The sequence below is a fragment of the Phoca vitulina genome, unplaced genomic scaffold (assembly GCF_004348235.1).
Source record: "Phoca vitulina isolate PV1807 unplaced genomic scaffold, GSC_HSeal_1.0 scaffold65, whole genome shotgun sequence".
Lineage (NCBI taxonomy): Eukaryota > Metazoa > Chordata > Mammalia > Carnivora > Phocidae > Phoca > Phoca vitulina.
Window position 1 is genome coordinate 1,831,029 of NW_022589768.1, and position 14,301 is coordinate 1,845,329.

A 14,301-nucleotide genomic window follows, 5' to 3' on the forward strand; every position below is an offset into this window, starting at 1 on the left:
CAGTGAGTTCCCACTGAGGTGGGAACATAGGAGTAGGTTCTGGCTTTGTGGGGTGGGGGTCAGGGAAGAAACTGAGCTCAGATGTGGACATGCTGAGTAGAGGAGGCTGGGATCCTTTGGGGAAGCCTGGGAAGCGAACAGAAGATGTGGGGAAGGAGGGGGCTGGTGTTCAAGACCTGGAAGTTGAGGTCATCCAGCGAGAGGCCCCGCAATGAAATCCCACGTGCGCACCCACATCTGTGGCACATGGCAGGGCGAGTGCAAATGTCAACACCAATCCCATCCAGACTCACTCCTCAACAACGTTTTTTAAATAAACGGATCTACAAGGGTTCGGTGCTCTGGTGGTTCCAGTCTGCCAAATTAAGAACACAATTGCCTTACTGGGGGACATGGCAACACATCAAGATCTGAATGGAGAATCGGGAGTTCTAGTAACACATCCACAAAAGGTAATGTTGTTAAACACTGAAGTCCTAGTTATTGATTTAGGAATAGTTGACCTTAAAAGTATATATCCCACATCCCTGATGTTTTTTATTTCTTTTGCATCTATCCAGGCTGAAGGAAACCTTTTCCTGGACCCTCACACTCAGATTTGTAGAGGACCTAGTCTCTCTTAGAACTGCCGATCCATGGCTGAGGTCACATGCCATAAAGATAGACAGACAGACAAACAGTGTTCAGGTCAAGAAATCCTCTTGACTTGTCAAAACTCGTAGGAATGCATCTCACTGTCCTCTGTGTTTAAGCTGTATCTCAGAAATTAGTGAGATGCAAATGATGTGACCTGCCTGTTTGCATAAGAGGTCCCTGCCATGCTCCAGGGCAGATCTGACACAAGCATCCCATAATTACAGGATAGCTCTGGGGACTGGCTTCAATTAACCAAGCTCCTTCTCAGTTATCATTATATTATCCATATTTATAGCATTTGACATTTTCACAGTGCTCTTTAATCATATTGTATGTGGGTTGCCTTAATCTAAATCTTTCAACATACTTGGGATACCAGATGTTCCTGTTCTCTGGATCTTCCAGATGGAGAAACAGAACATGGACCAGTGTTCCAATGACAGCACCTGAGAGTTACTGTCCCAGGTCACTCGGGTAGGTTTGTGGTGGTTAAGCATTCAAAACAAGGCAAAGGTCCTCTGGGCAAGGTTGTGTAGGGTAATGGGACACTAAGACTCTAGACTAAAGGCAAAAACATACTCTCTTCAGGTCAAAGTTCTGAGGACTGGACTTGCCTAATCAGAGCAATGTAATGTCTAGAACCTACACTCTTGGCGACCACCAGCACATCAAGCCAAGAGCTGTCACAAGGCTTCTTCTCTCCTTTATGCTGAGGTAGCTCTGGCATCTTTGGTCCTTTCTCCCCTGGGTCCAAGAGCTCATTACTCTGTCCTGGCTCTTCCACATCTCCCGACTGGACAGTGGAGCTTGGGGCAGGGAAGGGAGGGTTGTCTGCATCTGAAATACAAATGTAGGATCCCACCATTTTCTCCATGGCTTATCCCCTCATAGATTGAGCGGGGACTTATTGCAGAGATTCTGACAAAATTTTGTTCATGAATGGATACGATTATCACTCTGACTTGCAGTAGCCCCACAGCAGTACTGGTGCGGGTCCCAACAGCTCTTGCAGTCACGTCCAGTTCAATGAGCATAGTGGTGCACGTAGATACATGAGGTTCTCTGCCCAGCCATCCGCCGGATCTATGGCAGAATCCGTATGGAAGCGACACCCCTCTGCCATTCCATATCTGACTGGAGAACACAACCGCCCCTCTCAAGTCTCCCAAGATTTCCTTCTTTCATTGTAACACGTCATTCTCATCCCCAAGTTCGCAGATCTGGAAATTATTTGAATGCAGGGCTGGATTTGTTAGAAATATTTTTTTGGCACTGAATATGAAACCAACAGAATGTTAAATCGTGTGCTATTTTTTTCTTCTCTTGATTTAATGGTGGACGTGATGCTTAGGCTTTGTTTTTTTAATTAGATGAGCAATTTCAAAGACTAAGAACCTGTCCCGAGATTTCCCTCGTAAAGCTCAGGGTTTGATCAAGCACAGGGAAGGTTGGTTTTATAAATGTCATGACTCAGCAAAGTTCTTTCTCAATGAATGGCTTTCTGGAGTCTCAGCCAGGTCCTCACTGCTGTTCAGCATATGGTCACACATTGTCACATACTCTAAGGCAGTGTTTCAAACCTCAGATTTCCATGTTAGCCTTTCCAGCCCTTGTCCCCTGCTCGTCCTCCTGGCAGAGAACCATGCGTGCAGCTTATGGACCAGCTGGAGAACCCCTCCACCTTCACTACTTATCCTCTTCAGGTCTTCACCTTCCCACTCTCATTTGCAACCGAACTTGCGGACGACCTGTTGTCTTTGGTCAACGCTGGTCCTCTCTTTGTGCTTTTGATTCTCTACTGTCCTCCCTTTCCTCTCACTCTGTCAGCCTCCCCTCCGGAGTCTTCAGTTTCTTCTCACTGTGTCCTACCTCCCTGCCCGCAAAAAGACCAAGTCTCCTCTGTCTTAGAAAATAACCCCCTTCCCCTGAAAACAAAATAGGGTCCTATGTCTCATCTACTATTCACCATCAATTGCTCTAAACCACATTCTACATCCAAGTGTGAGCTGAGCACAATTCCCCCAGAATTCATGATCACTCAGAACCTCAGAATGTGACCTGACTTAGAAACAGAGCCTTTGAAGAATTAATAAGTTAAGAATCTCTAGATAAAATCATGGATTTAAGGTTGGGTCAATGGTGGGCTCTCACTCTCTTCACCTCCCATTGGTGTGTGGTGATGGCCTCCCATCTGCTCTGCCTTCATCATCCCCGTCTGACCCATCCTTCATGCTGCTGTTCCTGGTACATTTCTAAAACAGATGTTACTTCTCTGATGGAGAGTCCCAGATGGTTCCCCACTGCCTGGCCCTGACATTTTCTAATTCCTCCACAATTTAGTCCCAATATGTATAATCTGATTTTACGTTACACCTCTTAACCCCACCTGAGTTCCCCCAGAGCAGCGTTTCCCAACCTTTGTGCCACTATTGTCCCCCTCCCCAAGCCTTTTTAGACATTTTTCCCCCTAATTATCTCGCCCCAGGAAATTTTAATAGCACAAATAATAGTATACATTTGTCACGTTCTGGGCCCCTTCGGAGAGCCACAAATCACTGCGATATCTAAAGTTGTTTTGCCCCCAAAAGCGAATTTTCACATCCTTGGAGGTGATACCACTCTGTGTCCAGAACGGAGACTGCATGAACGAGGGTGAATCAGAATCAGAAGCGGATTTCTTCTCTGAGACGCACAAGCTGTGTGACCGCTGAGAAGTTGTTCAAACCCTCTGGTCGTCGGAGATCCCCGAGCAGGCAGTGAGGGCTTCCTCGAGCCCACCCCACCCACCAGCTTCCCTCTGTCTACTCCTGTCTCCTTCCCGTCCCTTTCGCAGGGGCCGATGCCAAGAGCCCTGCCTGGTAAACTTCCTGCAGGCTTATCTCTGTCCCAGAGACAGAGTCTGCTTCCTGGGGACGGCGACCGGCCAATGTCCTATTTACTGCCTGGCACAGAGGTGGGGCTGCACAAATGGGAATTCTCTCTCTCCAGATTCTGGCCAGCGTCCTGCTTGCCACTTACATGGCCTGTCCCTACACGCTCGGGATACTTTCTCTGGCTCAGGAGTCACCGTCTCTGAGGAGCCTTTCCCCGGGGTGGAGTGCGAGCACGCCCTGGGCGCCCCCAGCCCTTCCTGTTTGGCTGCGTCAGCGCTTCCCAGGGCTGGCACGGACCCGGAACAGCATGGGTGCTGAGTGAACAGACACGTTCTGCCTGCGTCACAGCATGTTCCCCTGTGGTCGGAAGCTGTGTCCACCCTCCTGGTGCCCGTTCCAGATTACAGAATGGGCATCTTCTCTGGGTTCCGGGTCCTGCCCCAGCGCTCTCTCTTCCGTCCCACCAAACCCATTTATCTAAGCAGCACCACGCTCGGGTTTGGTGAGAGGCCATGCCACGGAAGTCTTTGAATGCCCGGGCTTTGTACTTAGCTGGTAGCCAGCTACTTCCAATGCTTTGGGAAAATGGCAGGATAAAGAATAAGAAGGTAGCATTAGATTTAGCCAATAGAGAGTCATGTGACTGGTGGCCTTGGAGGAAACGGGCCGCCAGAGGCCGTGGCAGGGACTCCCAACTGAAACTGGAATTTCCTGGGTCCTGGGTCCTGCCCCTAGAGATTGTGATTTATAGCTCCGAGGTGTGACCTGGGCTCTGGAAGTTTAAAGAAATACTCAGAGAGTTTTAATGGGTAGACAAGTCTGAGAACCACCAGCTTATGGGGTTATTGACTATCGACAAAGTGGAGGTCGTGAATAGAGACCACTCTTTCCAAAAGCTTGGCAGTGAAGGCATACATAGGCACAGAAGCTTGAGGGATAGGAGGGTGCCAGGAAGGTGAGGGTTTGTTTATTTGTTTACAAGGTGGGGAAACGTCGAAATCCTTGTCAGCTAAAGGAAAGAGTCCAGGGCGCAGTAGAGATGAAAGCTGATAGAGCGAGAAGTTTCTAGAATAATCCTGGAGGGGATGGGTCAGTGGCAGAAGTGGAAGGATTTATCTTAGGAGGAGAAACAAACGTATTCTTTGTACTGTACTCTTTACTTAGAATGACCCCTTGTTCCTCCAAAGCCCAGCTCAGAGCAGGTGTCAACCACCAACCCCACACGGGAGCGAATTATTCTGTATTCTGGGAACACTTTCTGCATTTCTCTTGTCATTGTTATAATGAGGGTTATATAATATCCAGGAGAGTCATTTCTGTAAGAATCTTTCTCCCTGATGGCAAGACCCTGCCTCATGCAACTTTGTGACCTCTTTGTAAGTCCCGTGCAGTTCCTGGAAAATACTATATTTATTTAGATGAATTACCCCCTACCTTTTTACAGAAATGATTTAAGAAAGCTTACAGGGATATGGAAATTTTAAGTTAGCATAAAAGTGGGGGTTTAAAAGTAAACGGGAGGGCGCCTGGGTGGCTCAGTTGGTTAAGCGACTGCCTTCAGCTCAGGTCATGATCCTGGAGTCCCGGGATCGAGTCCCACATCGGGCTCCCTGCTCAGCGGGGGGTCTGCTTCTCCCTCTGACCCTCGTCCCTCTCGTGCTCTCTGTCTCTCATTCTCTCTCTCAAATAAATAAATAAAATCTTAAAAAAAAAAAAATTAAAAGTAAACGGGAAAAAACCAGAGAGGCCACAAAATAGAATAAAAAACAAACCATACTTGCAAAAGATCACCTACATGCCAACTTCAAAAAGGGCAGCATGTGGCTCTGAGCTTTCTGGTCCAGCTAATGTAAAAGGACCGAATCTGGACCGTAAAACTCACAGTGTTCATTGGAAGTGAGTGGATGACAGAGGGACAATTAGTCACTCAAGTCTTCTTGGCATCAAGCTTCAAAGCAAACTTCTTCCAATGGGTTCTAATAAAGACGATTTTCCATGGCATGATGAAAAATGTTCTTGTTCCCATTATCTAGTGCACATAGCAAATTACTCCAAAACTCGGCGGCCAAGACGATTTATCATCTCTCATCGTTCTCATGGGTTGATGGGTTTAGCTAGGTGGTCTCCGCGTGGGGTCCTTCCTAAGGTTGAGTCGGCTGGTGGCTGAGGCTGCCACCACCTAAAGGCTTTTGCTCTCACGGAGCGTGTCTCACACCCTGCCTGGGAGGGTTGGAGGGGCCCAGGGGGTGGTCCGACATCTCTCTCCTTGCGGATAGCATGAGGTTCCTCACAGCATGGCAGCCGGCTTTCCCCAAAGGAAACCGACCAAGAGAGTCAGACAGAAGCTGGGAGGCTTCTTGGAATCCAGCCTGGGGAGTCTCACAGAATCACGTCTACCCTGTTCTGCTACTCAAAGCAAACGTGGGTGAACCCGAATTCAAGGGGGCGGAGGGACAGAATGCATCTCTGTGCTGGGGAGCCAGAGCTGCTGTATCTGATTAAGACCACGTATTACGACGTGCCGAAGGAGCCCCAGGCCACCTCCACGGGTCGGCAAGTAGCTGCCTCTGTACCTGGGCTCCCCACTCTGGGAACGTGAAAACCAGGGTCGTTTTGATTGAAGGCGCAGTTTCAATACACCCACACAAAGAAGTAAAGTCACAAGACTTATCACTCTCGAAGCCCAGGACAGGGGGAAGGGGCAGTGAGCTGTTTCTGAGGGGCTGGAGTTCAAGCCTGCACAAGTGTTTGCCCTCATAACCTTTGAGTTCTTATCAGTTTACAAGGTACTTTTTCCCTAAGAGGTACTGTCACTCCCTTTTACAGATGGGGTAACTAGAGTTCAGAGAAGTAATCTGCCCAAGGTGGCAACACCGGGACTCCAACCCAGATCTGTCCCACGCTCCATCCTGGCCTACTGCACCGAACCAAGCTGCCTCCCACCCTACTACACTTAATCATAGAAAAAGCAGTTCTTAAAAAGGACGAGGTCTGGATATCCCAGCTCTTTACTGATTTGAACAGGTGCTCGATAATGTTTTGTTAAATAACATTTGATCTAACCAGGGAAGGGACCCAGCAAAGTGGGCACAGCAGAGGGACAACAAGGATGGCGGGGGGTGCATACGAATGTGCCAACAAGAATATGATTGACATGAGTTACCGTCCATTAGGCCATTCTGGGCGGTCTGATGGAGGAAGGGGTGGGCAGCAAGAGAATGTGGAGGAGGTTCAGCCGGAGGGAAGGCAAGGGGCAGAAGAAGAGGAACTCGCAGGCAGGGAAGGGAAGTTCACCCTCTAGGAATGACAGAGCGCTGCACGATGACAAGGTCCAGCGGACGACAGCGTTTGTGAGCAGTTCAGTAGGGAAGCAGGAAGAGGTCAGGAGACGTGAGCCAACAGAGGACTGTGAGTCCAGGCTCTTCGTCAGAAGTGCTGTCACTGTCACCGAGCCCCAGCTTCATCACCAGGGAGAGGAAGTCAGAGAAGGGTGGATGGAGAGGGAGGGAGGGAGCCAGTGCAAGAAACATGGCAGACAGGAAGCGCATTCCTGGGCTGGGCACATACCAGCCCAGCCCTGAGGAAGGTCCTACCATCAGATAATGCAGACTCCAAAGGAGAGAGGGAAAACAGGTCCTCCGGGATCTCGGGATCTCGTCTGTCTCTGTATTTGCTGCGGGAACGACATACTTCTGGTGCGTAGTAGGTCTTAACAGAGCTCGGCTGATATGAGCTGTATTAACATTATCTTATTCCCATGTGAATGGAACGTTACTTTATCTTTGGGATGTTAATTTTTGAAGTAACTTAAAATAGCTGGAACATCTTCATTACTCTAAAGTACTTTCTTTCCTCTTTCTTTTTCCCGTTGGGCTTAAAATGACCTTTATTATTCCCTCCTAATTATAAAAATAATACATGCCCAGAACGTATGGAATATCCACAGACACCAGAAATGAACAGCCAACCAAATCAAAATAAAATCTCTATAATCTCACTGACCAGGGACAGTTTTTTATCCCCCCCGGGGGTTAAACTTTTTAAAAGTACATTTACATGGTGTTGTACCTATTTTGTGCTCTGTGTTTATTCAACCTATTATAGATATTTTCCTATGATACTAAATGCGGTCCTTCAATTTGTTTTAACAGCACACATTGGTCCATTGTCCAAACATGCTATCACTTACTTCAGGCTTTGATGTTGTCCATTTTTTTTCTTTGCTATTATAAACTAGGCTGTCATAAACATCCTACTATTTAAAAATCTATGTGCAAAACAAGTTATTTCTTTAGGCTACATTCCAACCAGAATTACTCAGCTATAGATGTGGTATGCTTTTAAGTCTTTTGATATATATTGTCAAATTTCCTTCTAGAAAGTGATATCAATTAACACTCCCACCAGAAGGTTGTAGATCACAGTGCTTACTTTTCCACAAAATGTCCCACAGAGTACTAGGGGTCGTTAACCCTTTAAAACTTTTTTGGGATCAATTTAAGAAGGTTAAAAATACATTTTTAAAATATGCTTTTTAAAAACTAAAGAGTCTGGGGGCACCTGGGTGGCTCTATCAGTTAAGCATCTGCTTTCAGCTCAGGTGACCCCAGGGTCCTGGGATGGAGCCCTCAGTGGGCTCCCTGCTCAGTGGGGAGTCTGCTTCTCCCTCACCCTCTGCCCCTACCCCTCATGCACACGCTCTCCCAAATAAATAAATAAAACTAAAAAAAAAAAAAAAAACCACTAAGGAGTCTAATCTTTTCTTCATATAGTGCCAATTGATCACTTTAATAAAATGCTTGTCCATGTATTTTGCCCCTTTTCCCTGTTTTTTTTTTTTTTTTTTTTTAAGCAGGCTCCATGCCCAGTGCGTAGCCCAACTTGGGGCTTGAACTCAAGACCCTGAGATCATGACCTGAGCTGAGATCAAGAGTCGGACGCTTAACTGACTGAGCCACCTGGGTGCCCCAGAGTCTTTTATTTTAAATGAACTTACAGCAAATATGTTTGCCTAGTTCTTCAGAATTCTGAAGATTAAAGGATGTAAATTTTTTAGTATGGAGAATCTCAAACTTTTATCTAAAGTAGAGAATAACACATCACAGCCTCATGTGCCCATCAACTCATCACTGAAATGCCTCAATTATCAAATCACGGCTCATCAGCTTCGCTTCACATGTATCTCCCCTCCTCTCTTCCCCAGACGATTTTTTTGCACCATATCCTCCACATCACATCATCTGTAGATGTTTCTGCATTTATAAGACTGAAAACTTATGTAGTCAAATCACTGATTTTTTTTTTTCTTTTGTGGCTTCTGCCTTTGATATTATGCTCAAAATATGTAAATTTTCATTTCTATTTTCCAGTTGTCTTTTGGTTTCATTAAAAACATCCTTGATTTTTTGATCCATCGGAATTGAATTTTATCTTTTTTTGAATATTTAACCAATGATTGAATGAATTAACATATCCCCACTGCTCTGATATATCAACTTACTCATACGGTAAATACTTATCAACAGCTAGGTCATTTTGGTTTCTCTGCATGGTCTTATGCTGGTATTACTTTTCTTTTTCGGTGTTACTATTTTTTAAAGTATGTATTTAGTATTTGTTATTATAAATTTCCTACAGATTATTATATTATTATATTATATTATTATTACAAATAACACTACAGATTAATCATTCATGTACCCTGTTTTAATGTGTAGCTATCCAAAATTCTGAAAAAAAAAAAAAAAAACACCTTAAAATTAACGCCATGATATTATTATCACCTTTAAAAGGGTGCCTGGGGGGGCGCCTGGGTGGCTCAGTCGTTAAGCGTCTGCCTTCGGCTCAGGTCGTGATCCCAGAGTCCTGGAATCGAGCCCCGCATCGGGCTCCCTGCTCGGCGGGAAGCCTGCTTCTCCCTCTCCCACTTGCCCTGCTTGTGTTCCCCTCTCTCGCTGTGTCTCTCTCTGTCAAATAAATAAATAAAATCTTTAAAAAAAATAAAAAAAAATAAAAAAAATAAAAGGGCGCCTGGGTGGCTCAGTTGGTTAAGCGACTGCCTTCGGCTCAGGTCATGATCCTGGAGTCCTGGGATGGAGTCCCGCATCGGGCTCCCTGCTCAGCAGGAAGTCTGCTTCTCCCTCTGACCCTCCCCCTTCTCATGCTCTCTCTCTCTCTGTCTCATTCTCTCTCTCAAATAAATAAATAAAATCTTTAAAAAAAAAATTAGATTTGCAAGCTCCGCATATAAAAAAAAGGTCATTCCCACTTTCCACTTTAAAAAGATTACTTGTTTAACATTGTCTATTACATCTTTGCATATTTTTAAGAAGTGATTAGAAATGATCAGCAGTTGAATTCCCATCAGTTGACAAAGGTGTTTTGAGCTCTATGATGTGGTAGGACATAATGCTTGGCACTGATCACACAGGGTGGAGCCAGACCGACTCAGTTCCTATGGCAAGTGTTCCACCCAGTCTGAATTGTGTGATCAGTTTCAGGGGTGCTGGACCTCCTGTTAGGGATCCAGGAGTAGGCGAAGGGTGGGACTAAAACCAAAGGCAGGTTTGAAGACACAGTCATCCAGGCAACGGATGGAACTGTGAAAACACTTATCTGTGGGTGGTGGTTGTTTTATTTCTTTCAATCCTTATCTCTTGCAGGGCTTTCTCAGCATTTTGTGGATCTATGAGCTCTCCCCAGCTGGATTCCAGCGACCTCATTTACAACACTTTTGATAAGAGCCCTCGGGCTGAAAAGGGTTCTGGGAAAAGATATTTTGCTCCAAAAGCTCTTTGCTGAATGGCAGACCCCTTCCCCTAATGAACACTGGTATAGGTTCCCTGAAATAGCCTCGAAGTGTCATTTACGCTATTTTTTCCAAAATTATAAGCTTTTATTTTCTTTTTCACATTTCAGATGTGCTGGTTTAATAGATATCTCCTCCAAAATCTATCCCACCTCCAGTCATACTTTAATATTTTTCTCTGGGAAATAAGCGGGATCCAGGAGTAACCGCTTGAATGACACAGTAGTCCTTGTCCTTATTGAGAAAGCAGGTGAGAACAGTGTAAGATCTTTTGCTTTTAATTTTTGAACGGATTCCTAATCACTACATCACGCGACAGGTAACAAAATATCCAACTACAACGACAAAGTGGTTTATTTTTCTCACCTAACAAGAAGCCCAGACAAAGGCGGGCTGGGCAGCTACTCAACACTGCCATGAAGCCTCTAGATTCTCGTCTCTTGTCCACCGTCTTCAGCTATGAAATTCGCTCTCATGGTTGCAAAAGGTGGTTGCTGTAGCTCCAGTGATTCCTGCAAGCCGAGGGGGAAGAAGCGGAGGGGGCAAAGGCGAACATTCCAGATGAGTCTGGCTCTGTTCAGTCTTTCCCCCCCAAAGTTCTCCACTTAGAGACTACTGGCCAGAACCGAGTCACGTGGCCACTCTCACAGCGGGGGAGGGGGATGATTGCCTCTCTGAACCGGGAGCATTATCACCCAGAACAAAACCCCAGCTCTGCGAGTAAGCCAGATGGGGGGAGGCCACAGCTCCTTAGCCAGAGGACGGGCACAGGCTAGAAACACACTGCGATGCTGGCTTTGGCTATGGACTGCACTTCTCTTCCTCAAAGCCTGTACTCTGATAGTAGTAACACGCAAGCCAGAAGGCACGGGGCTTGTCTCTTGGTGCACTCATCAAATCACCCATTCGTTCTTTAATTTATCAATTTAATTAATATTTCCTGAGCATTTTCTCTCTGCCAGGCATGGGGTGGGGGGCGAGGAGCAGTGGTGACCACAATAAACAGGATCCTTGTCTTCACAGAGCATCTCCTAAATTAAAACAGGCAATGTACTTTAGATTCCTCTTTTATCACCCATCTGAACAGCCAGATTCATTTTTTTAAGCACGAGTATCCTTCTCTTACGGCCAATTAAAAACGATCGTTCTCCTCTATACTATTGACGCAGTTTTACTTTGATAAACTGAGTTAGATCTCCAGCAACTTGACGTCAGGCAGATTAATATGGAAGAAATGTTCGGGAAAAGTTGGGCGTGGAAAGGGCCAATTAAATAACAAACCAGCACACTCAGCTACTGGGAATATCGTTCAGGTTACCAGTCCTGGCTGGTTGAGCAGGATGCAATTGTGCCAACTTGCAGCTTCTTGAGGGCAGGAGGGGCTGGGTCTCGGCCAGCTTTGCGTTCCCCAGATCAGCTCAGTGACTGACTACTGGTAAATACCTAATAAATATGTTTGCTGACCCAAACTCAAAGTTAGACTTTCTCTAGTAGCAGGTGAGGGGCCACATAGAAATTCTTTAAGGTCAAAACAAATAGCTAGTAACCTCTGACCTTTGCATTTTATAGGGAAAATGTATTCTTTCTGCGTTGCATGTGAGAGTTTTCCCATCAACGTGCCAAGGCACACGGACACACCAGTTGTGCATGTGTTAGAGGTGTGCTGAGATATTGAACCCCTTAGGCCTGGGGAGGCCAAGCTCCGGGGCAGCACAGACTTTACCACGGCTATGTGTAGCACGAGGTGAAAAAGGTTTGGTAGCTCTGCTCTATGGCACCCAACTGGAGGGTCTCAATTGAATATTTGCACAAGCTTGAGCCAGCACAGCTTTCTGAGCAAAGGTTGCCCTTTCAACCCACCTCTGCATCCCTTCTAAAAGCCAAGCTTTTAGTTATTTACTTATTTATGCACTGGTATTCTACTGCATGACCCTCCATAAATCCTTTGTGGAACGAGGCAGGGTGTCAATAAATATCTGGCTTTTTAATTTTCCTGAAAACGTTAACACTGCCCCGGGCCATCTGGAACACTGAGCCTGTCTTTTCCATCAGCCACGCAGAGCACACCTCCTTGAGACTCTCCTCACAGCACCCTAATGGGAACCCCATGTTACTCAACTATTGTCAAGACCCGTGAGAGCAGTAGTATTTGAGGAAGACAAAGGGGCCCACTAGACACTCTTTCATCTCAGTTCCCCAAATTCTGTTCCTATTCTGACTTAGATTAGGAAATAAAACACTGGGCTATCACTTAGCTCCCCACACAAATACCACCATTGAGCCAAGACTGAAGATGCTCTCCTTAGCTTTTATGAGGAGTTGATTTTTTTTTTCTTTAAAGGCATGTGAAAAACTGTTCTGAATCTTCTCCTAAGGCTCTAATTAGATTGTAGGGCACTTGAGAGAAGGGACTGTCTTACTCATCTTTGTAACTGTGGCACACAAAAGTCTTGGGTGCTGTGAGCATAAAAAAACATTACCTACATATACAGGAGAATTGAATACAAGAAACAAAGTACATACCCAAGTACATACCCAAGTATACTTCTGTATACTTCGGTATACAGAAGTGTACCGAGTTATAAACCTTTTTAAAGAAGGGAACCCAATCCTGGGAAGCTAAAATTCTGGTTTTAGGTAAAACTTCACCAAGTGTGAATAACTTGAAAATAGACTCAGAAATACTTTGTCTGTAGGATTTACCAACCACGTTTTCCCTAAGTTTTTGGATCATTCAAGAACGTCCAAAATTATTTCAGTGAAGAAATGGTCTTTTAAAACCAGGTCCTGAAGATTATTGCAATCTGAATAGCAAATTCATCTAGATGAGGGTGCTTAAAAATACTCCTCCTTGAAAAGCCACACCAAAAGTTAACATTCTCAGGACATCTGTTAGTTAGAACAACAGGTCCAACCTGGTGATGCTGCCAACTTCCACTTCTCTAACCGTCCTGCTGGCAGTCCGGGAAGGGGATCTCCTGTCAATTCCTGAAAGGGAGGTTCAGCTGCCAAAACAGGAGACAAAAAGGAAATACAGAATGCTCGGTGAAATTGGCACCAGAGCATGCTCAGGTTCAAGCACTGAGAGTTGTATTTGAAAAAAAGAATCACTTAAAGGTGAATGCCAAGATTACAGTGGATTAAATCATTGTAAGAAATCTTCCATGATGAAGACCACCTAAAAATCTTGGACCCAAGACGAGTCTCGAGAAACCAGCCCTGTAGGAGACACCTAGAAAATCCGCCGCACGCGGGACACTGGTAGGTGAGGTGGGACCTGTCTCACTCCTATAGACAGAGGGACACCCTGAAGACCCAATCATGCCCCTGGGAAGGTAACACCGTTGCTCCACACGCAGAAACCGCCTCCTGTGACCGGCCCTCAACAGCAGGACCCCTAAGGCCGAGCCGTGAGGAAGGGGCAGGTCAGGAAGCACAGACACCAAGAGCCAAATATTTCAAGTACGTGTCCATTCTCCTCCACCCATGAGTGTTCTTTTCGGTGGATTCCCAAGACCCTCCATCCACGACCGAACTTGGACTTGGATAAGGGCGAGAGGAGTGAGGGGAACAGCTCGACGCGGGAGAACCCCTCGCCATTCGCACCGGCCCTTCCGGGGACCGGCCCAGCTGCCGGCGTACAGACCCGACGGAGGCAGGGGCGTCCCGGGGCCGGGCGGCTCCCCTCCAGGCTCCCCCGTGGGGGCGTCCCGGGGACCTGAGGTTCCCCCGGGCTCCCGGGCGTCCCGAGCACGGGCGCGCGCTCCCCAGGCCGGCAGGTGCCCGCGCCCGCGGGGGGGGAGGGGGGGCCGCGGGAAGCCCCGCCCAGGTGCCGGCCCCGCGCCGAGTCCCCGCGGGGGCGCCGGCGCGCGCTAACCCGGAAGTGGCGGCGGCGGCGGCGGCGGGCGCGCGGGGGCGGGGGCGGCGCCCTGGAGCCATGGCCGCCGCCCCCCCCTCTCTGCGCCGCGCGCGGGCCCGATCCCG

General features: G+C 46.9%; 1 protein-coding gene across 1 annotated transcript in view; it reads left to right on the forward strand.

Moving 5' to 3' along the window:
* The window catches only part of ABHD17C (abhydrolase domain containing 17C, depalmitoylase), a 65,461-nt gene that overhangs the window by 5,261 nt on the left and 45,899 nt on the right, over positions 1-14,301 (forward strand). The window lies entirely within an intron of this gene.